At 48.7% G+C, this 26,272-nt stretch overlaps 1 long non-coding RNA gene across 5 annotated transcripts in view; it reads right to left on the reverse strand.

Annotated features, from left to right (window-relative positions):
- Nucleotides 1-26,272, reverse strand: part of LOC114853243 (uncharacterized) — a 34,448-nt gene that overhangs the window by 5,785 nt on the left and 2,391 nt on the right. The window contains exons 1-3 of one of the 5 annotated variants that reach the window (XR_008694488.1): nucleotides 24,974-25,495; nucleotides 15,909-16,011; nucleotides 4,732-6,147 (exon numbers count right to left, since the gene is read on the reverse strand). This is a non-coding gene — a long non-coding RNA (uncharacterized LOC114853243). Of the gene's footprint in view, nucleotides 1-4,731; nucleotides 6,148-15,908; nucleotides 16,012-19,206; nucleotides 19,742-24,214; nucleotides 25,496-26,272 lie in introns of those variants that run through there. The other 4 variants (XR_003785526.3, XR_003785524.3, XR_008694487.1 and 1 more) reach the window with 4 other exon arrangements.

Genomic DNA, 26,272 nt, shown 5'->3' on the forward strand with positions numbered 1-26,272 from the left:
ACCAGAGGGGCTCACAAAACTGCCGTTACTAAGCTTGATTTCAGCGCGAGTTGAGACGATTAGGAGACGGAGGCAGAAATGAGAAGGAAAACAGGGGGTGAGGGAGGCGAAGGGGGGGTTTGTAGGAGAACCCTTCAGGCTGTGGAAGAGAATTGGGACGAGTCTATTGAGGTGATGAGGGAAAGCGGGTTGTTCTTTCAGACGGTCTAATGAAGCATAAGTCCCAATGAGGAGCGCAGGCAGCTCCTGCAGGCTGGCGAGCTCCGCCTCGGCTCCGACCCGCTCCCGCTTCCTCCTGCGTCCGCCCACGTCGCCTGCTTCTGCTCCGCTCATGTGCTGCAGCCCCTCCTCTTAAAGGGCGTACACTGTTTATGTGTCACCGCTGCAACATGACATGAGCTCACGCACTTCAGATGATTTGATAAAACGCCAATACGCCGGATGGCTTCTGACGGGCGACTTCACCCAGGAAATATGACAGTAATGTATGGAATTAGGAGCCGGGCTGGTTGAGGTGCGGCGCAACGGAGCGGAACAGGATCGATCCCAAATTCAAATGTGATCGTCTGAGATGGTTTCACCATGTGCCGAGCGCTCGGAGCCCATGCGTGCGGTGACCGACACGCGGCGGGCCTGAGCCGACACGTTACAGTACAGGAGGCAGCAGCCTGTCGGAGCGTCTGACTGGCTCTGACTGCGGCCTGACTGGGCTGCAGGACGGATGTCTGGCTCCATTTGTCTCGGGGCCGGCTGGAGGCTGGCCAGAGGCTGACTGAAGGGGGCGGGGTTCCCTCGCGCCCGGGCTCAAGTTGTCCCCGGAGCGAAGCAATAAGAAGCAGCTTATAAAATACGCAAACAGAGGCGAGTCGGCAGCCGGGGATGACGTACGCACACACACAGGCCTCCAGCCTGCCTTCAAACCCCCCACACACCCCTGACCTTGACCCCTGAGCTCCTTTCCTATGTTTCTGAATGGAAGTGGCAGCAGCTGGGGCGTCTGGTCATGAACTAACCCCCCCCTCATCGAACCCCTCGTCTCCTAAGCTTTTAGCCAGTTCCCACGCTAGGTGCCTGGGATGCTGTCTGTGCACCTGAATGGTGCAATTTAATATTTATGTTCCCACTAGGGCCAACAACATGTACACAGAATTCAGTAGTTTGTATCAATTAGCCGCTTTAGATGAATCTGCCTTTTAATTTTACAATAGGGGCTTTTCCAGCACTTTCATTTCTCCCTGGTTTATGTCTCAAGTCTCCCTCAGCGGCTCCCTCATACACAGTGTTCAGCCTCTGCATAAACGTACATCATATAATTTATGTCTGAAAGGGTGTGTGTGTGTGTGTGTGTGTGTGTGTGTGTGTGTGTGTGTGTGTGTGTGTGTGTGTGTGTGTGTGTGTGTGTGTGTGTGTGTGTGTGCGCGCGTGCGCGTGCGCACGTCATTTAGGGGGTTCAAACCCCTCCACCTTCACATTTTCATTACAGCCAAATCTCAGGCCTGTGCTACACCAGCGTGGCCTTTTGCCGGCGAGCAGGCAGTTTAATCACACATACAGCACTACTCCATTTTCATTTCCTTTTCTTGCAGCCTCCATTCCACTCCAGCTTCATAATTCTCCCCTCAGAGCTGTCTAGCCCATCTCAGTGTTTGCAGCCTGTTGAAATGACATAATCAGTGACTTGGATAAATGCCTGACTGTTTTTTCCCTGAGTCTATAATCAGACTTGGGGCTCAGTGTTGCAGCTCTGAAGAAACAGCAGCAACACTTGACTCAGGAATTACTTCCTAAGAATGGTGGTTCGAATAAAATATTTGCTAGACTTGTAGTGAAAGTAATTTATTATGGTTGACTGAATGCAAATGTACAAATAAAAATAGCTGCAGTTACATTTAGACACAGAAAAATGTCTGGTCCCCAAATCACTAACAACTTTGTAACAAGCTGTGAATAACCATAATTACACTAAAAAGTTCAAACTGTCTACGGTCGTTTCTAATTATTTGAGCCCAGCAGTGTTTTCAACTGCCCTTTTTTTTACTCTGCATAATGTTTTTAAGACTCATAAGAGGAAAGAAATTGGTGGAAATAATTGGTGAATTAAAAAAAGGATCAACGCACCAGTTTGGCTGCTAATTTGAATGATCAAGCGGAGCAGGAATATTTGTTTGGCCGTGTCAAAAAGGCGCAGAACAGGCCAGGATGAATTGAGCAATGGCTGTAAATGCTTTCAGCAACTATTACTTCGGTGGGTGAAACACATTCAATCAATACCTAAGCAAATAAAAAGCAGTGGGCAGCCTGAATGAGAAAAGCTGCAGTGGACTGGGTGACAATCACACACACAAATGAACAGCGCACATTCCAGTCAGTCGCTGAAAATGATCAGCAAGACATACAGTTTATGTCATCTTATTAAAATGTCTGGCAGCGGCGTTAAGGTCAAGTCAAAAGGGACAATTTCAGTTAGATTTTAAATGATGCAACAAATGAATGATGACAACGTAAGTCTGCAGCAAAATATTATTTTCGAAGGCAAATGTAATAGAAAAAAAAACAAATTTGGTTAGTTTGATTATGGAGTGTAGACCTGCACACACACACACACACACACACACACACTGTAATTCATGCATGTGCGATACATCCATCCAACGCGGTCTAATGCATCAGCCTGTTTTTCGCCTTTAAATTAGGCATAATGGCAGCAGCACTGTAACGCACGGCTACCGACATCATTAGCATAAACGCTTTCTGCTGGGGAGTGTGTCCTTGTTATCACGTAAGTAAACACAAAGGTGTGCGCGCGTTCACGTGTGTGACAGTTATGGTGGATGGCTGGAGCATGTTGCCGGGGCGTCCCGCATTCGCATTTGGCCTCATTTGCTTTTTTTGAATATGCAAATGAAGAGTGGAACGGCTCGACCCTGTTTATCCCTCAGAATCCAGACAAGCTACTCTTTATCCTTCTTAGAGAGACTTAACACCCACCTTCCCGGGGCCGTCCTCCATCCTCTGCCTCCGCGGAGAGAACCCCACCCGCCTGCAGCGCCCACATATGCAAACACACGTCCTCATTCAGGATGTTATCACATTTAAACAGTCAAGGCCAGCAGTTGTTGCTCCAACGATCAGTTAGTAAGTGCCAATGACACCACAAGGACAAAATATGGCCTGTAGTATTTTGGACAATATATACCTGACTATTAACCTAATCTCTAACCAGAGACCGAAAACAATCACACAGTAAGAAAAGGAGCAAAGTATCAATATCAAGAATTCCTTATTTGAATTTTATGCCTAAAGGTCAGTGTGTTTTAGTCTGTTGTCACGTGTTCAGGCCATGACTGAGGTCCACGGCTCCACTACAGCAGATCCTCACAGCGGATGATGGCCTATTTCCTCACCACAGACAGTTCAGGCCGAACACTCCCTCCAACAGTTAGCAGTGACAGGTGAAAGCGGCCGGAGATGTCGCGGGACTGCACAGCCAAACGGAAAACTGCACAAACACACGCATCAGCACACAACGGCGGCCGGCCAGGCTCCATCGGCACAGCTAACACCACATTAAGACCATAAAGAAGCAATACATCTCCCGTTCCACGTACACAGGCCATATCCTGCTGCTCCTGCGCTGATACCCCTGATCCCTGTGCGCTTTGACAAGGCGTAATAAAGCCCGTATGAAGCGCTGCATTGTGTGGGGAGAACACAATGTTGCATGCTGAGTGCTGTGAGAAGGGCGTACACCGGTGGGTCCCACGGCGCAGCAGCGCACCAGGGCCTATAGCGGGGAGTGCTGAGCATGCTAATGAGGTCATTATGTTATGCCTCTCCCTCGCTCCCGCTCGCCTTTACAGTGTGGGCTCTGCCTGTCAGGAGGCAGGGCAGCCCTGGTAACGCAGCCAACCACAGATGTCACATATGGCACAATGAGAAGACACACCAGCGTCTCACAAGGACTCGCTGGGAGAAAGAGGGGGCGACGCTTAGGGTTTTTTTTTTTTTTTTTTTTTAGCTTGCATTAAAAGCAAAAGCAGGGAAATTGCATCAGTGATTTGCATTCAGAATAAGATGAGATTAAAGCGAAGTGAAGAGGAGGGAAACAACAGCCAGCATTCATTTGCTAATTGTTCAATCAGCACCAGCGTGTATTCAATCAGCAACGCTCAGCATTGTGTCGCCTGTTTTTGTCCCGCTACACTAACGGTATTATGTACAGTGGAGGGCTAGGGGTTAAGTATCAAGCGCATGCAAATGCAATTACGGCGTATTTGCATAGCCATTAACAATTAGAGGGCAGATGGCAAAGCGCGGGCATTACAGAGCGGCCGAGCGCCATCTTGGCTCGGGAAGACAGCTGGCAGACAGCGATCGGCCATTTTGTAAGCGCGGGTCGCTGCCAGGCTGAGGCGCATCCACACCGAGCCGCTGTGGATGCCAGGAGATTGGCAGACGAGGAGGAATCGCGCTTTAACGCCCTCCGTGGCGCAGGCAGCAACAACAAACTCCTCCAACGCGCAGTGACAGTATGATCACAGCCCAGGGCTCCTGTTGAGAGCCGACTGATGAGATCTACAGCACAGTGGGCCCGCGTTCGCTTTTACACACGCGTTCCCCCCAAAACACATACGAGTGGTATTGTGGGAAAACACAGTCCTTACTTTAATATTATGAGCAGAACTCCATTTTGTACAGCTGGAAACCTGCATGAAATTATGTTATACTCACCAAGAGGTCGGCCGGTCCACGCGTCCTGTAACGTCCTTCAGTCCACAGACTAAAGCCTATAAATGTTCCTGTTTGTCCTCAGCTTTTTCATTTTTCAGGAAGTTTTCATCTCTATCAAACCAGGATTTCGCCCGTTCTCTTTAGTCACTAGTGGTTTTGATAAAAGATGAGAGGAGCAGGTCTCTTTGTGTAGGAACGTAAGGAGGAAGTGGACCCAGGTAGTACAGAGCCGGGGGGGGGGGGTTCTGAACAGGTTCAACCGCTGTCCTTTTCATCTGGCGTTCAATTAGCGGCTGCTGCCACCGCGTCCTCGCTGCGCTGCACTAAGTGGACTTCAGGTGCTGTTTCCACACAGGAAGAGACAAGAGAGGTATGAAAGCCCAGACCCGCCTTCGCCTCCCGCTCCTTATTAATCAATACTGCACTGCCGTATCCTCTGACGGGAGCTGCTGCGGCGAGCGCGAGAAAATCTAAGGCAAAAAGACAGGTTACGTCTGCAGCAGCGGATGAGAGAAAAAGTTCAAATTGTCCTTTCACCCTCGTGAAGTCTTATTGTGAGCGGGCGCCGGCGAGTGGGACTGGGCCCAAGCGTCTCACGTGCATCCTACTCAAACATTTAAGGTGGGATGTGTAATAAGAGGCAAGGAGCTGGAGGAAAAGAGACCCCCTCAACGTCTGGCGTTGCTCTTCCTCACTTCCTCTTCCTCCCTCGCTGTCTCCATGTCTCTCTGACAAAGTTTTATCAAGTGGTGTTGGACGCGGCAGAAAGCCCTGCGGCGGAACCACACACAAAGACTCTTCCTCGCTCTGGCTCTTCACTTTGCCTTTTACTATTGGTTCCACACACACACGCACACACACACACACACACACACACACACACACACACACACAGCGTGTGGGGTGGATGCAGGGTTAGGGCCCTGGCCCTGGCTGGCGCTGGGACTCTTGGAAAAAGATAGAAGGAGAAATGGTGCGAGGAGCTGGGAGCAGTGGTGGTGATGGTCCCTGGGCTCTGAGGCCTGCAGGCGGTGCTGGGCAACCTTTGCTATCCTCCGTATTGATTTCTGCTGCTCCACTCTGCCGCCGAGGCTCCTAGCCGGCGGGGATGAGCGCTCGGCTCACCCGCCTCACCTGCCTCTCTCCTGGCTCGGCTGGCCCAGTCTGCCCACTCTGCCGCGGCTTTGGCTGGCCCCCACCGGCTCCCCGGGACCCTTGCACGCAGCGCCGGGGCTGCAGGAGGAAGGCAGCCAGAGAGCCCATGGCGATCCACAGCTGTGTTCACCTGCTCCGGGTTCACGCGCTTCGAACCGCATCCTCAAACCGCTTCCATCCTGCTCTCCTTCCATCCTTCCGCCCACTCGGCTCCTCTCTTCCCTCGTCCGCCGCCTCTTGCCGCTCTTCTCCTCCTTCCTGCTGTACACAAACAACCAGAGACAGAGAGAAAAAAAACATGTTAATCTCGACTTTCAGCATTTTTACCCGCGCTGACTGTCAGTCCTGGACTTTGATCAACGAGGAGTCGAAGGTGAGGATTCTGGCATCCTCCCTCAGCCGGTAATATGAACCTGCTAACCTTAGAGAGCAGAAACTGCAGGGATTGGAGGCCCGAGAGTTAAGTGTGTCAGGCATAGAGATACTGCCTGCCAAAGGTACTCTCAGCTATTAGATTGTGATGTGCTGCAGATAGCAGAATATAGCAAGAGTGGGCCCATTATAAAAATCACCACTGCGTCAGTAGAATACATTAGAAATATGTACAGCCAAAGTTTTTCTTCAACAGCCGCCCTCTCCTCCTCTCCCTCGGCAGCCAAGGAGTTGATGTTTGTTCGACCTTAATGCTTGGAGATAGTAGGAGCAACATTGCGAGCTGAATTAAATTTCCAAGCGCCTCTCGCTTGCCCGTTTCTGTCCGGCCACGGCGGGTGTGAAGGAATGGAAATGTTTGGGCCTGATCAGTGGTGCTCTATAGAAACACTGTGAAAAAAAAAAAACATCTCAGCTTTTGTATCATACAGAATTATTCAAATGGCTCCAGCAGCCCTCTTCTTATGATAATAGCCACTAGGTGGGGGTGGGGGTCGAGGGACGGGGGGGTCTTTGAGGATTCATGGTGCCATTGTGTTTCGACAGAGAAAGAGCCACGGCCAAATTCACCCCCCCCCCCCCCCCCCCGCACGACCACACCGTCGTCTCCAACATATTCTGGCCACAGCCGCCGCGGAGCGCTGACAGGCCTTCTGTCCGCCTCTCGCCGCCGCTCCGCAGCCCTGAAAGAGAGACTAAGAACCCACGGGCCGACTGCCAAGGGAATAGAGAAGTAAAGCACAGAGGTTTAGAGTCAGTGGGCCGGCAAGGCTTTGGAAGTTAGAACTGTCTGTTAAGGAGAGAGCGAAGGGGGTTCAAGAGTGGCGTGGTGGGGGTGGGGGAGCTGGTGGTGGTGGGGGGGTACACTGTTGGGACAAGAGAAGCAAGTTTGGGAGAGGGGGCGAGTTGAGTTAGGGGGACATGGATGGGGACCGGGGGTGCGGTGCATGTCTCAGACACAATAATACTATTCATTGGGCTCAGACATGGGTGTTAACTCCCCTCTGACAGAGCACAATGGGACTTGGCGGCATTCAGGCAGCCTTGGTGATATTGTTAGTTCAGGGCTGCATTCTCCCTGCCGCAGGATAGAGCGCCTGCATTGTACCCGTCCGGCAGGATGGATGGAGGGAGGTTTGAGAGGTGAAAGCCAGAGAAAGAAAGAACAGTACGTTTGTCTATCTGTCAGCGCTGAAGGAGGGGGGCAGAGGGAACGGGCTGGAGGAGGTGGGGAGAGGGGGTGTTGGAGGTGATTTGGGGGGGGGGGGCGGTTTGCCCCATGGCATTGGACTTGTTTGTTTCAGGGAAGGTGGGGAATAAAAACGAAGGAACCAAGACTATGAGAAATGTGCAATAAATATCACTCAAGCAGCCGAGAGCCGTGCGGCCTAAAGAGGCGTTAAAAGGATGGAGGAACGGTGGCATTTTCACCGGGTGGAGGGTTTGCATGCTGCTTCAGAGCCGAGGTGCATTCTGGCTCGCAGGTCTCGAAAGCGCGGGAGAAGTGGGGGAAGTGGGATGATGGAAAATGAGAACGGTGAAGATTGCTGCTGTTTACGCGTCGAATGAGGTAACTTCAAACTCCCTGCTTTCAGGAGAGAGGAGGAGAGGAAGAAATGGCAAACGCCGACGGTGACCCGACGACACAATTCCACAACACAATGTGGCAAAAAATGTGAAATAAGAATTGTGATGTGAATTTACAGTGTGTCTGTAACTGTATGTGTGGCTTCAAATATGAGGACGACAGAATTCTCTCGAAAATGAAAATGTGAAAATGTGTTCGTGTGAGATCTAATCACTGACAATAAAAATGACACAACCCACATTTTCACCCTCACGCTCAGCGTCGGTGCTGCTCCGGCTCAGAGCAGCCTGCTTTCATGAACAGTACTTTGTTTGTTTCCCCTCTGGTAAACTCCGGCCGACCGTTCCCATAGCAACCGTACCTACTCCTTCCCTGTGCGAGTGTGTGTGAAAGAGAAAACGAGGGAGCGAGCCGGAGAGGTGGGGTTGAATGGAGGTTTCTCAGCTGATCCAGACGTCTGAGGGCAACAAACCACAACTCTCCGTCAGCGGCGAACACAACAATCTAACACGGACGTCAAACGGCACTAAACCAGCACCAGGCCGCATTAAAGGACATTTGTAAATTCCTCCTACTTGTTGATCTGTGAGTTGCGCGACCACGAGAACAGATGAACACTAAGTGTGTGGAATCTTGTTTTTGTTGAGGACTCATTAATAAAAATGTGATCAAAACAGAGGAGGTGACATTGCAGGGCTTCAGCTTCAGCTGCAGCGACATAAACAAAGAGAATGCTGCAGCCGACAGTAGTTGAGGCTGCTTGATACAACTGCCGATGACGCTGGAAACTTCTCTGCTGAGTCTGGGTGCGAGGCCAGACAGCGCTGTGCCGAGTCCTCAGCTCGGCCATTTGCATCCACTCCCAGCAGCTCGGTCCGAGTGGTCGGCTCAGATGAAGACAGCGGCACCCGCGTGACGCCGGGTTGTTTGGCGGGCAGGGGGCGGCCGGGGCACGGCTCCCGTCAGGGGGCTAATGCCCTTCAGGGGCGGCTGAGCCAGTGAGGGTACTGCCCTTTGTCCGCGGTGGAGGGATTACACTGGTCAAGCAGCACAGACAATGTACCCCCTTCCTGGGATGGGAGGACCAGGCTCCCTCTCTACCAATGATAGGGGCAGTCAACTGATCACTAACTTAATTAAGGAGAGACGAAAGTGAGAGGAGGAGACGGGGTGATGCAGAAGACAGAGAGAGGTTGAGAGGAGGTAGAGGCTGAGGTGATGAAAGGGGGGATAAAGGGGGACAGGAGGACACGGCGAAATAAGACGAGGCGAGGAGTTAAAAAGAAAGCAACGGGAAGCAGAGGAGGGGGCGAAGAGAAGGCTCCTCCAGCGGAGGATTAGGGGAGAAAAGATGAAAGGATCAGGTCTTACAGAGGACAGGAGAAAGGCCAGGAGAGCCGGCCTGAGGAGGCAGAGCGGCCACTTAAACTCCCAGCGAGGAAATCAAGTCGAAGCGGGCGCAGAGAAGAGAGGACGCGGGCTCACGTCTCCGTGACCTCCGCGTTCGGAGGAGGAGGTCCGTTTCCCGGCACGCGGCCGAGCGCGCTCCTCTTTATGCCGGCGCACACGCGCCTGTTTAAGCCAGCGGCATGTGCAGCGGCATAATTCTATTAGCCGGGACGTTAATAGAGGATATTTAGGGGACAGCCGGGGGTTCAGGTAGCGCAACCACACAGATATGGCTCTGCTACACTTAACAACAGGGATTTGGCAGCACCGTTGATTGAACATGCCAAATCCCATTTGTTAGAGGGCTGTGCGTTTGTATCGACACTCTGTAACCTTGTGGCGGCGTCAAAAGGAGACCTGCGTGTGTGTGTGTGTGTGTGTGTGTGTGTGTGTGTGTGTGTGTGTGTGTGTGGTGGGTGGCACGGCGTGCTGGTCTAAACTCCCCTCCTCTCCATCCGCTCGTCCTTCCATCCATACGTGCGTCTGCCTCAATTTCTACTCTTTGCAACAAAAAAAAAAAAAAAAAAAGGGGTGACAAGAAGCAGATAGAGAGCTTGCTCAACCCTCCTTTTCTGGCTTTCCCTCCCTCCTGTCCTCCCCCTCCCTCTATTCCTTCCCCCTATGGTAGAGCTGCCAGACAGGAGTGCTCAGCAGCTCTCCGAACATTATTGATCCTGAGAGCAAGTCGGTCGGGGAGTTGGTGTCTCTCTCCCTCCCTCTCTCTCTCTATCTCTCCTCCCTCCATCACACCCTCATCCTCCAACACAGCCTGCAACTTTTTCCTCACGCCCTCCCTCCCTCCCTCCCTCCCTCCCTCCCATCCCACCTCTACTTCATTTATCAAGGTTAAAGAACTCTTATAAAAAAGGGAAGAGGGGGGTCGCCTGGACGTTATCTGAGTTCATGAAAGAAATCCCCCCAGGCCACTTCACTGGAGGAGGATGCTCTTTGCCAGAACCAACTCTGCAAACACACACGCCGTGGCACCAGGCAGCAGCCCACTGGCTGCCAGTCAGAGGGAGAAAACAGCCTGTCCGGTTTGAAAACAGCAATGAGGAGGAGGGATGGAGAAGCAGGAAAATCGGAGATCTGGCCCCGATGAGGTCAAGGTGTAAGTGATGATTTCAGTGTTTATCAGTCATAAGCCTTAAGAAGAACTGCGACACGTCCAAAAGAGGAAAAACACAGAACGGAAAACTTTTCCACAGCCTCAATGTTTACAGTCCAGAGAACATGAGGATCGGCCAGGTGCAGGTCTGTGTGGGTCTCTGGTCCAAGGCCGCGGGTCCAGGTCGCACCTACTGAGGACGGGGGTCGGCTCCGACCTGCAGCCCGTGGATCTCAACGAGCCTGAGCGCCACATTCAGAGACGGCGCCTGAAACTGGCAGCAGGACTGACCTGCAGAGTCATCGTTTCTCTAGGCGGTCCCACAGAGCATTAACAGGTGATTATCAGGGCTCCTGATGTCTTTCACCAAAGCAAATGAAGCCTCCGTGAGAGGGGCTTCTGTTGGGAGTGAAAAGTGAGTTTGCACTTCACGATTCAAAGAGAGGCACAGTTTCTGCATTTCCAGCTGTTAGGAGAGCGTAGCAGCTATTGTCCCGGCTTTAAAAGGCCTGAATGTGTCTCTACATGCGAGCTACATCCTGTCTTCCATTGTCACTCCCGCCTATAAAGGCCCGCCTGCACTCCGGGCTACAACATCCAGGCAAACACGCACAGCAGCACATTACAGCGCCATACCGTCCCCTCCCTTTGTGCTCAGTAATTGCCACAATGCATCTTCTCGTCCAGCTAATTAAGTGAGTCTTTCCCATTGTCTCCCAATGCTATCACCTCTTCACACACACGGGGAGCGAGAGAGAAAGACACACACACACACACACACACACACGCACACACACACACACACACACACACACACACACACACACACACACACACACACACACACACAGGAGCAGAGGGGCGGTATGAATCCAAAGGCAGAGGGAGGATGAATGACAAAGGCCCGTGTCTGTGTCCTAGTAAATGTTTACAAGTTTAGAAGCTGTCCGTTGTCTCTGTCGGTCGGCTGTAAAAGGCCCATTAAGGCTGTCAAATAAAAATCTTCCCTTGGCAAAGAACCCCGGAGTACGATGAGCATCCAGAGCATTTTAACAAAACGTCAGAGGCCAAACGAAGCCTCGCGTAGCGACGTACTTAAACAGAGTGGATTGACTTTAACGTGATGCCAGACAACAAGCTTCCACCACCTAAAATCCCTGCTCTGTGTTCCCTTGCTGGGATGTTTGACCTTCACTGTGCAGACCAGTGTGTGTGTGTGTGTGTGTGTGTGTGTGTGTGTGTGTGTGTGTGTGTGTGTGTGTGTGTGTGTGTGTGTGTGTGTGTGTGTGTGTGTGTGTGTGTGCAGTATTTGTATCTTCTCTCTGCTTAAACTAATGTAAATATGAATAACTTGGGAGCATCATGGTCCTAAAAAGCAGCTTACATTAGATTTGATTGTTCGAGAGTCTTTGAAACATTTAATGTCAAACAAAATACTCCTGATTAATGAACGATAAATGTTATTAATATGTAAGTTAAATATATGTATATGTCCACATACAGATATGCATCACATTAAGGTTACTAAAAATTAATTCATAATGTTTTAAAGCCTCTCTGATAAGTTTGAAGTAAAATTTCTACTTTCTATTTCATCCTTTGTGTGGTTCCTTCCTTCCATTAGGTATTTTAATTCTGTTCACTGACTCCAGTTCTTTTCTTTACATGTACTACTTAGTACATGTCCTAACACATCAAGCATCATGCATCATGCTATAAGTTATGGTTTCTGGTTCATGTTGACCCAGAATCCACCAGGTGCTTGTGTTTCCTTTCTTGTGTCGCTTTGTGAGGCTGGATGAGGACTGTGGGCTGAATTATAGGAGGACACAGACCAACGGACTCATCTAAATTCCACTTCTGTGAGGAGTTGCTAGGAGATCCCCGTCAAATGCACACGCTCTCTCCTACCACGCTCAAGTCCACTCGCTGACCTCTGAGGCCAAACTCATCCCAAGACGCCCCACTCCTCGAACCTCCGCCAGAACGCGTCTCCTTCCCACACTTCCCAGCACAGCCTTGACAGACAGACAGACAGACAGGCAGGCAGACAGACAGACAGACAGACAGACAGACAGACAGACAGACAGACAGACAAGTGGGATGACATCATGGCGGAGAGGCAGAGGGAGAAAGGGGACGGGTTCCTGAGCCCACACAATGCAGCGGGGCATCTGGCACTAGGGTGGCGAGAGGGGGTCTGTCAGGACAAAGCACTCACGTCCCCCTCCCCGGAATATGATTATAGTTTGTAGATTGTCTGGGACGTAGACGCGTGAGAAGAACGAGGCAAAGATGCGGTGACTCCAGCAGCACACAACATTAGTCAAACTCTAACACAACCAGCGTGTGTGTGTTCTTATTTGCCAAATCCAACAATGCCAGTGCTCAGAAGTCACTTTCATAATACTTTCTCTCTCTCTCTCTCTCGCTCGCTCGCTCGCTCGCTCTCTGCAGCAGCCCCCACCTCTCCGTCTCCCTGTCCTGGAGGCCGTCTACGTGCTGTGTGCACACAAGTGTGTGTGTGTCTGTCTGCGCGCATACGCACATAAAACAAATGAGCTGTGCGTACGCATTGTGCCCGGCGTATATATTAGAGATGTGACTTGACCCTGGCAGGCTGAGGCAGGGGCTCTGCGTCGCGCCGGGCGTGGGAAAAAGGGGAGACCTCTTTTCACAGCTGCTCCGGCCGTTGCATTGAACCAGTGGAGGCCCCCTCCATCACCCCCCCCCCTACCACCACCACCACCACCAGCAGCAGCAGCAAGCCCAACCTGCCTCCGCTGCTAATACCCCCCCCACCCCCCCCCCCCCCCTCCCTCCTCTTTGCACCCTCTCCCATTCTCTCCACAGCCTGCTGCCTTTCAGCGGACCCCCGTCCTCCCTCCCGCTCTCTGTTTGTCACCCCGCTGCACCCCACCATTACAGCCACCACCACCCTTTAATGCAGCCACCCCACCATTCAGTCCCTCTGCATTGACACGCCAGAAGCATCTGCTTGAAGGAGATTAAGAAATTACTGGTAAAACTAGTAAAACAAAGTTACTTTTTTTTCAAATACATCTAATGCTAACATACACCACCGCTAAACACCCAAAGCCCCCCCCCCCCCCCCCCCCCCCTCCACCTCCTTCCATCCTGTGTAGGAAGAGATTTATTTCCTATCCAGCCACATAATGCAGAGAGTATAATTCAAACCAACTTTTAAGAACAGCCTCCTTGTGCTGTTTATAGCTACAAATCTAAAAAGCCTGCTGAAGAAAAGAACGTCCCGCTAACAGCGGGTTGTTAAACAGAGATTGCTAACTTTAAGACGCCATGAGTGGGTGCTGGGTGTTATTAGAGAAAACCTATTACTCGCAAACCCGGTGCTCAGTCTGTTTAAACGCATAATGCAGGCTTCATTTGTTTCTGATAGTCTCACTAATCTGACAGTATGAGCATGTCAAGCCAGGCTCAGAGGTGAATCACACACACACACACACACACACACACACACACACACACACACACACACACACACACACACACACACACACACACACACACACACACACACACACACACACATTTTTGGAGAAACTTTAAAAGGTCACATAATGTGCAGAATAACTCCAACTGCTTCTCAGGAGCGGTCCTATCGTGCTGTCTAGCTGCCCCGCTGATACATCAGGCGTGTTGAGGAAATGTTGAGAAGCAGCGAGTGGGCAGCGACGTGGGGAGGGAGGGAGGTAGGGGGAGGGAGGGGAGGCTGTAGCCGAGAACCTGAAAAGACTCCATCTCCCTTGGCCAACATGCCATGACGGTTTGGAGCAGGTCTGAATTGGTTTCTCTGGGGTGGTGGTGCTGGAGAGGCAATGGCAAGATGAGCCCGAATGGCGATGGAATGGGGGTGAGGGGGGGTGAGGAGGGGAGGAGATACGGTAGACTGAGGTACGAGGGAGAAAGAGAGAGAGAGAGTGATGGCAGATCGGATCTGAGGTACTGTAAATGAGCGGATTACTGCTTCCCTCTCTTCAGGTCCTTCCATAAACATGAGAGTGTTCAGCTGTGGAAGCAACACTGCTATGTGTGAAATCACATATCCCGCGGCCGCCTATAGGAGCGGCGGTAACAAAGGCACACACTGTACGTGGGTGCTGTGAGGGTAAACACGGCGTGACCACGGGCCCATACGTTCTGGGCCTTAATTGCTGTTATGAATACAAAGAGGATGTGAACGGTGTCACTTCTGGATTGATGCGTTTCTGCATCAAAATTAGCCCGTAGCTATGCCTCCACTTCTAACGCTTGTGTCCAAACCAAAGCTTGTTTGCATCGATTTATCTAGTTTGTGGATATGATATTGACTAAGTGGAGCGGCGGCCCTCATCGAGTTGAAGCAAAGCGAAGGAGGATTAAGAGGTGGTCGAACGCTACGGAGCAGAATCGCCACAGGCTGTGAAATCTCCTCTGATCTTCCCTTGTCTGATTCTCAAACGCAACCTCTTCTCTGGGGGGCCACGCTGATATAGAACTAGGCCAATGTCACAGAAAGCTCATCTAACCCTGGAGGGATTTTTTTCTCCCTTCAAATCACTTCTTCAGCCCCCCCCCCCCCCCCCCCCCCCAGATGACGGACCTCAATCTCTTGTGGCTGAAGCCTCATCTCCCTCTCCTCCCCTTTTCCAGCGCTCCATCACACCGTCCACTTTGTTCTCCGCAGGAGGCTGAACATGCATGAGCTGAGCGGCGTTTTCCGCCTTGATGGCAGCTGTTAGGACGGCGAAGGTAATCTTCAGTCATGCCACTCAACACTTAGAGATGAATCTGAGAACTTGTGGCTTCTGCTTTTTATCATCTGGGGGAGAAACTAGGGGCTAATTGAACCGAGCAAATGTCGACTGCATTCTGACACTGAAACAGGCTGTCGCCTTCACATCACATGCAAGAGCCAATGCTTATATAATGTGAAAAGGTTAGAATTTTAAAATACAACAGTAAGTTTTTTTATGCTGACACATATAGTGAGAAAATGATCTTCCTGCGTATGTGGGTACATGGGGGTAAAAGGTTTGGACACAGAGCAGGGGACGAAGGAGTGAGAAGCTGGGAGGTGCTCAGGGGCAAAAAGATGGAATTAGATGAGCCACGGACCTCCACCCCAGGAAATCTTTCCACATGAACACGCCTTGTGCACAAACCAGAGCAAAGCCCACCACCCACCAAGCCCATGTATGTTTAAGGGCCGAGCAGCGTGGACAAAGGAATTAGAATGTCGATCACACCGGCCTGCGTTCTGTCTGAGAACCGAACAAATGGCATCAGACTTTATTAGGCGGGGGGTGGGTGGGGAAGAGGGTGAAACCTGTTTGCATCTTTAGTGAAGTGATCAAAATCAAGTTGTACGTGTAAAGTCAAAATGAAGGCGCTCACGTGCCATTAAGTGGGTTTCTGAAGCCTCACCTGTAACGTCACAGTGATGAGGCCTGCTCCTGGGCCAGCAGGGGGTCTTCTGCTGCACGGAGCTGCTTCACACGCAGGCCGGACTCACGCAGTCCACAGATTCCTGCCAAAACAGAAAGCGCTCGCTTTAGTAAAGGGTTCACTCACAAATCCACTTAAATATTCGTCTTGAGCACGAATGGTTTTCACTGTAATAAGGTTTCGGCCACAGCTGAAATCACAGAAACCTCTGAGGTCCTGTGCGTTAGACTGAGCTAAATATACTTAGTATAACATTTCCTCACTTGGTGGGGTTTTTTTATTTAAAGAAAAAATAACAAATTCAAATTAAAATGTGTAATAAAAGCCCAAACATTTGCTTCTTATGACAAAAATGTACATTCAAAGTAAAGAAATGTAAATGCTGCAAATGAAAACTCTTTGATTTCGTACTGTTAGATGTATGTGGAAGGTTTGTTAGTTTTCCTTTTTGAGCTGTGAGCAGCGAGTGCATGACAATAATAATCTCTTCCACACAGACACTCGGTCATATTTGCACACACACACACACAAACGCACACACACAAGCAAACCGCACAAGCGATTACACAAAATACTAAAAGATTACATCCGCTGAAATCTGACGTTCTTTGCGGCTTTAAAGCCTGCATGTCAGCCGCTCCATTTTTTTCCCCTTGCATGGGTCAGAGGCTGTTGCTAGGCTACCAACCCCAGAATTCATAAGTTCAGAGAAAAGGTTTATATAGGCCACTGCAATTCCAGGTAAAATGATAAAAGAAAATGTATAATTCTGTTGTGCAAATTGGGATGTTATGAAGTTAAGCAGCACAACACACAATACACAAAAACAGCCAAAATGATTAGAATAGAAATATTACATATGTAGATTTAAACTATATATAGCTTTTACATATGAGGGGACTAATATGTACTAGTAGACATGGATAACAAATCCAGGAAGTAGTCTGAAATTCATTTCCAAAAGCATTTTTTAGAATCAATTGCAGATCGTGAGCAAAATGAATATGGTTTAAAAAAAAGGCAAAGCGTGCAGCTGCTTTCATTCATCCATGTTTAGTAGAGACAAAAAAACACAGTTTAGGTGTAAGGCCCCAGCAGTGACGCACACACACACACAGGCACACACACACACACACGCGCGCGCGCGGCGCGCTGCAATCTAGTGGTCGAGCGTGACACAAACAAGATAACATCTATAGGATGGCAGCTCGGAAATGCAGCAGCGCTATAAATCTAAAACAAAAGCAGCAGCAGAGTACGGGGCCGCTGGCTTTGTTCACACACCTTCCAACAAGTAGCCCTCGCCATCATGAAACATGCAGACATGCATGAAAACATTAGCGGCACGCTGCAGGGGAGGAGCTGGCGCCCACGCGTCGGCGGGGACGGCCGCCGACGTCACAGCGTGGTCAGAAACGCTCAGCTCCTCCCCTCAACGGTTCCGTTTTAGCCCACTGTTAATTCCCGCTTTGTGGCCGCACAAAGACTGAGCTGGTGAAACAATGCAAATTCAAATAGGTGACAGTCAAGACAATGGAACGTGTAACATACAGCAGGTGCTGCTAGTCTAGACCTAGACTAGACTGGGCTCCATCTGGTGTTGAGGGCCTCCTCCTGATGGTGGAGAGGCCCCAGACAGACACTTATTAATGTGGGAACAGCCACGTCTCGTCGGCCTCTCAGTCACTCGCCAGACTGCATTTTAATCTCAAAAGGCTCTCCCCATATCCTCCATTTATTAGCCCTCAGCGATGCATTCATGTCTGCAGCGGCTGGAGGGACAAGATGGTAGCGCCCCGACGTCACCGCCAAACCCTGCTTCGTTCTCAGCGCTTCGCCCTGATCTTAAAATTAAGATTAGAGATTGCATTTGCATTTTTAATCTGGCACAAACGCCCTGATCTCAATCATATTTTAAGTATTGCTTTTACCATATTTGAAGCAGTGGCTCTTATTTCAGGGTGCTAGAAAACTCACATTAAATTGTGACATTAAATTGAGATGTGACTATTGTCACACTCCTGCAGTGTTTTCCTAATGACAGGACTAATTTTTGCCGCATTCTGATACATTTCCAACGGCCCGGCTCATTATGTGAGCGTGAAATGATCATTAATATCAGCATAATTGCAGCTGCAGAGGAGCGGCGCTGACAGGCTAATGTTCCACGGCACCCGGTGCCTTAGATGCCGTACCTCTGCACACACACACACACACACGCACACGCACACGCACACACACACACACACAAACACGCACACGCACACGCACACGCACACACACACACACACACGCACACACACACACACACGCACACACACACACACACACACACGTGGAAACGCTAGTGATTAACGCAGTGAAGTGGCCGTGTGTCAGCACAACAGCACAGCTTGGTGCCAAACCGAGACGTTTCCTTCCTTCTCCACCGGCCCTGCTCTGTGACGCAGTAAGCTGGGGCCTACTAATAGCAGCAGCCTTCTCTCACACAGCACAGCCACCACCACCACCTCCACCCAGAGCAGCTACAGCTTTGGCAGCTTCCACAGCTTGTTTAAAATTCAACAGACTCCACTGCAGACCACATCCTATCACTCAGGCAGCACTGGAACCAGACAGGAGCTCCTCTCCGACTCTGATGATGTGCAGCCCAAAGAGTATTATAAAAAAATGGTGGGGCCCTGAAAAGCAACCAGGTCTCTGGACGAAGCAGCCGACCCTGCCTCACTGCCTCCAAGATCTCTGCTTGTCCTGCTGCCGCACATCAGCGACGCGAGCGCTCTTCTCTGTGGAATGTGGCTTCTGTGTGGGCTGACGTGACAGCCTCCCTGATCAGTTGTGAATATCTTTCTTTGGAGAAAACACCGTTTAGTGGCAGCAAACAGCTCACTGTAAATTGCATTCACCCTGTGGTACGAGATTAAACTGTTCTGTTCTGTGTTTTCCAATGACGCTGTTGTTAATAAGGGCATCAGTCAAACTAAACCGCTGGATATAAGATGATCCCTTTGACAAATACCTACTGAATCACAATATTGTCTCCTTCACCACTTCATAATCTCTAACGTGCCGCTTAGATGACCTATCACACATCCTCCTCATTGTTTCTGCACCTGCCAGACTCCACCTGACAGTGGCTTATCCCTCGCTGCATCCGGCTGCAAATGCATCACCATCCTGACGGGACAGAGTTCAGTTCCAGCCATCACCTTCCGCAGGTAAAATGTGCAGAAGCAACTAAGGAAGACAGGTAGAACCCAGATGCATGTATTTTTACCGTTCACTGTTCAGAGCTGCTCTCCATAGAGGCCAGAGCGGAACACGTGACTGCCACGAGTCGTCCAATCAGGCGCTTCCTCCAGCTACAAACCGTGTTCGTCTCACATCCCTGTTATCAGCATCCAACTAATATGCAGTCAATAAAAAGCATCTACAACAGTCTGACCAAAAGCTGTGCTGGGAGTAAAATAGTTGTTTTCCTGTGAGAGAAGCAGCATCACCGCCGCGGCGCCCTCCGCCTCCTCCTCCTCCTCCTCCTCATCACTCTATGAATGAAGCCTGTATCCGGTAGCTAACTACTGTCACGCCACGCATCCACGGTCAGAGAAATCTCGCGTCGTGAGTCCGTTTGCTCCTCCTGCGTCGTCCCCGACTCCACCGGCACACGTCCGCAGAAGCCGGAGGCGTTCGTCGGCGTGGTGCACGAGCGATGCCGCGGCTCCCCCCGCGCTGCGTGCTGGATGAATCCGTCTAACCCGCTCGGTCCTGGTTCCGGCTGGCTTCGCCGTGACGACTGCAGAATTAGTTTGTACATTCGGTTCTCTAGCTTTATGATATTACATAAACTCATACAGCTAGATAACCAAAGAGAAAAACTAACCCACGTCTCTTAAAGGGGCCGCCGCCGCTGGAGCTGCGCGTGTTGTGGTCACATGGAGCCATTGCATTCCGCCTGCATGCGCACGCCGATGCCTCTCTCTCCTTCTTCTTCCGCTCTCCCTATCCCCCGTCTGTATCTGTCTCCAATACGCACGCATAACTGCGCGCATGCACACAGGAGGCTTCAGTCAAGGTGGCACATGCCGCTTTTATTTCCGCCTTTGCGCGTAGAAAAGGGTGACAGGACACCCCTCGCATCGGTTACACCATCCACGTATAAAGTGCAGCTCTGGGGGGCACAATGATGTGGAGGCAGGAGGAGCTGGAACAGCACAGCTTCTGTCAACACGCGATCTCAAATGGGGTGACAACGCACACTGTAAACGTTATTGGCGACCACAAAGTCGCGTCATCATCTTTGTTCTGCGCGAACTTTCGCTCCAAACGAGCATCTGCAGCGTGAAGTCATCCAGCTGCAGGGAGATGATAACGCATCCACGTGCCCTCCACTGACGGATATGGCACCGTTTCCTCGCGCCACTTTTAACCTTGATGTATATAGATATTTATACACCAGTTATTCCATAGCCTGCCTAGTCTTGGCCCAGCTCATATATAACGAAAAAGCACCACGGGCCCTTACAAACAACCAGCTTATGTTTTAAATGCCAGCTCACATCGACCCATTTCAGACCATAGAGCGTAGTTTCCGTGTTGAGTGAATTAATCTATGAATTGCTTGAAAGCATGACAAACTACCACATGCCATATAGCGCAGAGAACAGTACAAGGACTTCCTGCTAAATGTCAGCATCATGATCTAGTTGAACGAGTCCAGCCTCAGTGGATGTCACACTTTGAATTAGTTGGAGGCACGCTGACAAGTTTGAGCAGAACAAAGCAGCCTCTGACAAACGCCGATTTATTATGGTGTAAAGGTGAAGCTGTACATTTAGACGCCGTCCAAACGAGGTAAATGAATAAACAGCTGTAATGCTAAATATTTCTAAACCTGCCCATCTGCTGCCTTAAGTCATTTTTTTAAATATTATTATTAACTGGCGAGCAGCTCACACAATATTACATTATTACTATATTATCTCTCTTTTCAGGAAATTGGTAAGAAAAAGGTGAAACAGCAAAGGAGTTTTCTATGACCTGTCTGTAACCGGTGATGCAGGTTGTAAGAAAGGATCTCATGACGCACCAGTCTGCCAGTGTTTCAAATAATAGTCCACTAGGCCGTACAGCGACCGAGAGGTTCGTTCCGGGATGGGAGAGTCTCTCTCGCCCGTGCTCTGTCGTGTGGAACAAATCCTCTTTACGCACGGCATCAACGCAAAATGTTAAGTGCCCTCGATGCATAGCATGTGTCATTAACACGACATCACATCGTGGAGAAAGAGAACATGCGTGTGAGGAGAACACGCCTCGACTGTCAGGTATCAGATGTGGGGAGCAAGAGGCGGAGGGCCGCGGGGTGCCTCGGGGTCAGACTGCCAGGGGACTGGCACGCGCGAGGGTGGGCACCGGAACCTGGGCTGGACACGGCGACGATACCGAGTTTGCACACTGGGACACAGCAAGTTGAGGGCTGCTGCTTTAAATATGTGATCCTCTAGAAAATTCAGTTGAAATTTAAATTCTTTCTTCTCCTATCAAAATAAAACACGCCTCATTCACCACCAGCACTGTCCTCCAAACACGTTATCTACAGTATATGCAAGAATATGCAGCAGCAGCAGCACAGCACACCCCACATCTGGCCACGTGGAAGGATCTGCTGTAAATCTGCCGTATTTCAATTAAACTTACTTAAATAAGGACAAAAAGATGACTATATTACTATAAAGGCACTGAGAGAAACAGAACACACGTCAGCATCGCGATGGTAAAGTCTGACAATGTGTTCATAAAGATCATCGTTTTCAGGTTCATAGCAATATAATTTTTATTTTCTATTCTGCTTCTATTAACTCGTCTGTTCTTTTCAGCAGTTTTAACATGTTCATTATCTGGAGCTCAAACGTCTTGCCTGTCATCTCAGTAAATGCATATGGTCAGCTAGCTCCTAGCCGTTAGCAGCACCATTTTCAGGATGCTCAGGGCAGTTCATGCAATACTAAAAATTATTTATTATTGTGAATTATTATTATTTTTTAAATTAAACAAAAAAACAGAAGATTTGTGTGTGTGTGTGTGTGTGTGTGTGTGTGTGTGTGTGTGTGTGTGTGTGTGTGTGTGTGTGTGTGTGTGTGTGTGTGTGTGTGTGTGTGTGTGCGTGGTTAATACTGTTTCCCTCGCATTTCTGGCGTTGATCAACCTCACGTGCATTCAACTGAACACGCCCCCTGAATGCGTCATGTCCTGTCAGTACAGTAAGGTGTGCAGCGACAATGAGGTGAGGAGCCTTCCTTCGTGCCAACTGACTTCTCTATTCTATTCTATTTTATTCTATTCTTTTTTTATTAGTTTTACCTGCTGCAACCTTTACATAAACCCTATTTAGTTCACCTGCCGTGTTGTGTTAGTCATGTTGCTCATTAAACACACCAGATTCACCGCGTAGATAAATCAGGTTGAAAAAAAGGAAATAATATTATCCTCTTCCTTACTGTTGCAGCAATAAAAAATATTATCTGATGTAAACTCTAAATGCAAAATGTACTAAATGCTTCAGTCGAGCATATTTGAAGATAAATGCTCGAGAAGGAAGTTGGCCGCTTTTAGTGAGGGCACTGCCTCTGTCCTTGGTGCTGAAACGGATGAACTAAATTGACCGTGTTGTTTCAGAAACACGATAAAATACTAACATGCAATGAAACACATTTAGAGGCCATATAATATCATATTGTACACTAGAAGTTACACAAGCGCTTCATAACCTGGACAACCGGCCTGTGAGGGTTTTCTTAGGTCAACTTGTTTTCCAAAAACAGCAACAATAATACAACACTGTAAAAGTGAATTATTATCTATGTTAATACTGAATTTTGAATAAGACACAAAACTGAATTTTGTCTCTTCCCCTTTTTATATCATTATTAGAAAATAATAATATTATACTTCAATATATTAAATTTAAAATATTTCTTCAGTTGTTAGTCTATGTTCATATAATGTTTTGTGATATTTCGTTTGTGGAGAATGTGAATTTAGATACATTTTGTTAAGTAAATTAATGGCACTACAATTTATTTAACGTCAGTGATGTATATCTGATATTTTCTGATGTAAGAATGTGTGTAGATTGTAGCATAGTAGATAAAATGACAGAAGATCGTTACTGCAGTGGCAGCTCTGCAATATACAGTAGTAGTTTACAGTAGGCCTACACCTGTTGCAGTGTGTAATGAAGAAAGAAGAAAGAAAGAAAGAAAGAAAGAAAGAAAAGAAAGAAAGAAAGAAAGAAAGAAAGAAAGAAAGAAAGAAAGAAAGAAAGAAAGAAAGAAAGAAAGAAAGAAAGAAAGAAAGAAAGAAAGAATCTTGAATTACGTATTTAAAAATTCTAATACACTAATATAAAATAAATAAATTATTAAATATAAATTTTAAACAAGTAATACTACTAGTTTTTTAAAATATGCAATAAAAATGCCAGTATTTGATGCTGACTGACACACAAATGTAAATAGTACAAATGCCTCCCAATAGAAATTTGTTATTTCTTAAACAGAACTGTAAAACTATAGAGTGACTAGTTTGTTTCTCTGAATTTTGTGGTTCTCTATTGTCATCAGCTGCAAAGGCCTGATTAATTAATTTCACAGTGTAGCTCCGGAGAAAATTTTCCCACAAACAAGTGACCATAAAAAAAGAGTAAAAGAAAAAAAAAATCGCCCAAAGAAAGAAAGAAAAAAAAGTCAACATCAAGTTCAACAACGTGCTGGTGCTCATTAACATCACAATGCTGTCTGGGAGCGCACAAGTCCCCTTAACAAGAGACTCTGGCGTCAAGTCCCTCCACCTCTCAGCCAAGGGGACATTTTCCCAGGCTCTGCTAACAATCACACAACTGTTTGCTTTATAAACGCCAGCTCTGGGGCCACTCAGCCCGCCTCATCACCGCTCAATGGATGCTCCTGCTAAAATGAGACGGAACAGCCCGCTGCCACTCAGCATTTTAAGCTTCACTATATTTGACTATATTTTCTCTTGTGGCCTTCAACCACTGTGTCGTCTTTCCTTCATTAATACTTTTAATTCAGAATAAGATTCTGATACATGTTGTATGTGCCTTTGCATTATTATTATTATTATTATTATTATTATTATTATTATTATTATTATTATTATTATTATTATTATTATTATTATTATTATTATATGTGGATGAAATTGACTCTTTTTGGCATTTATCGTAACAGGCACAAATTAAAATGTAGGTAATACAGAAACATACTTACTAGTCACACATTTGGAAAACGTCCCTTCAAGTCCAGTCAAGTATTTCACGCAAGTTTCTAGCAGGCATCTGTGAAGTGTAACACAACTAGAAAAGCCCAGAGTCCGGAGAGAAAGCCAAGCGAGCGAAACAAGCCTTCGCTGTCTGAGAGTAAACCCGCACAATGACTTGATCCAACACACTGGAGGGCTTATCATAGACGGGCATTACATTTGCTTCAGTGGCCAGACACAAGCCAGGGCCGAGGCGACACCGCTGCCAGCATCCGCTCCCACATCCCAGCATGTCCTCGTCAGCTTCGGATGACAGTATGCGCGGAGCCACTGCGTCGCGGGTCCCCTCTCCTCTCTCACCGCTCCCCATCTCTCTCCCTCTCTCTCTTTCAGCCGCACACCCTGTCTCTCTCTGTCCATCTCGCACGCTCGACTGTGGAGGACCTTTGCAGAAACCCACACACTTTTTGCACCGCTTCTCGGCCACTGTGGACCAGTGTCCATTGTTTTGGCTGAATGGCGTGAGTCCCTCTTTAGTTGCGTCCAGGATCTTTTTGGTAGCGTTTGATACTCACGTGGTGGGAGACGTACTGCCTCTTTGGCTGCGTGGAGGGAGAGCGCAGAAAGGGGTGGAGGAAGGCACCTCCTAGCATCTTTGGGAGACAAATGCAGCAGATCCAAAACTTGGATTCGGGTGGGTGGAGGTGGAAGGGCATCAGAAAGGCTCAGCCTGGTAGGATGTTATACGTGTTATGGAAGATACCTACACACTTCATCCCCAGCGCACCCCGTCCTCGATCTCCCTGCGCTGAGTCCTGATGCCACGGGGCGCAAAGTCACAGTCAGTCCTGTAGGAAAGGGACCTCGACAGAACAATGATCCCGTGAGCGAAGCGCCTGTGTCACAAGCCTCCAGGAAGGAACCGAGACAAAAACGCCATGAACCAAATGTTCTAACGCGCAGAGAAGCCGGAGATAATCAGCGAGCGGCGCGTAGCAGCGGAGTGCGTGATGCTGGTGTCGCAGCTTCAGCAGCGGGAGAAGCCGACGCTTTCCCGGCGCTCCTGCGGGTCACGTCGCTTTACGTGGTGCGACGTGTCCTTCCGCTCGGTGCGTAACGGAGCGCGCAGTCAACCTTCGAGTGGCAAATGTCACCGGAGCAGCGAGAACCCCCCGGGGTTCGTCTTTAAACCGCAAGCACTGACTGCAGATCCATACGGACGAAGTCAAAGCAGCAGCAGCGCGCTACAAAGCCGGTCTCCGAAATAACGTGAATGTGTGCGTGGTGACGTCAGGCACCAGGATATGGTCGCTCTGAACGTGTTATCCAAAACTCACAGTTCGCACGACGCAGAGGTTCGTTCACTGGATTTGTGTGGCTCTCACTATACAGATATAGCAGCAGGAATAAACGTAGACATTTTTATCGAGTATCGATAAATGTCTCAAAAATTCCAAATGTGTGTAACTGTCTGGTGTTGGCTTATTGAGTCCCGAAAGCCCAGGAGAAACATGACCCGTGTGTAAAACTAACATGGTTAAAATAACTAACTAACTAAATAAATAAATAAATAAATCAGTGATCACTTGGAAACAAACAAATACACTATTATTATTATTATTATTATTATTATTATTATTATTATTATTATTATTATTATTATTATTTTATTTATTTATTTATTATTATTACATTTGATTTACATGGTCCCACTTGTATTAACTAAGCAGACTTGGTGGAGGCTCGTTAAAGGTCTACTACCGTCTATGATTTTACACAAAGCCTACAAAAAGAAGAATATATATGCTGTCTAACTGTTTCCCCATCGCAGGCTTTAACAATGACCAACCAAACAACTAAGCAGAGCTCCTGGTCAATCGAGATCAACAGTGACATCTATAGGTATAAAGCAGAACTGCAGCGCAGGCCTGTTTACGGTGTGACTGGCCTAGATCTACAAAACGTGCGGATAAACTCATAAAACGATGCACAGGCTTGTGACAGCAATATAATAGCGGTAAAGCCGCTAAAACCGCTTAGGAAATTATATTAATTCTCTCCAGTTT

Source organism: Betta splendens, chromosome 4 (assembly GCF_900634795.4).
Source record: "Betta splendens chromosome 4, fBetSpl5.4, whole genome shotgun sequence".
In the NCBI taxonomy this organism is placed as follows: Eukaryota; Metazoa; Chordata; class Actinopteri; order Anabantiformes; family Osphronemidae; genus Betta; species Betta splendens.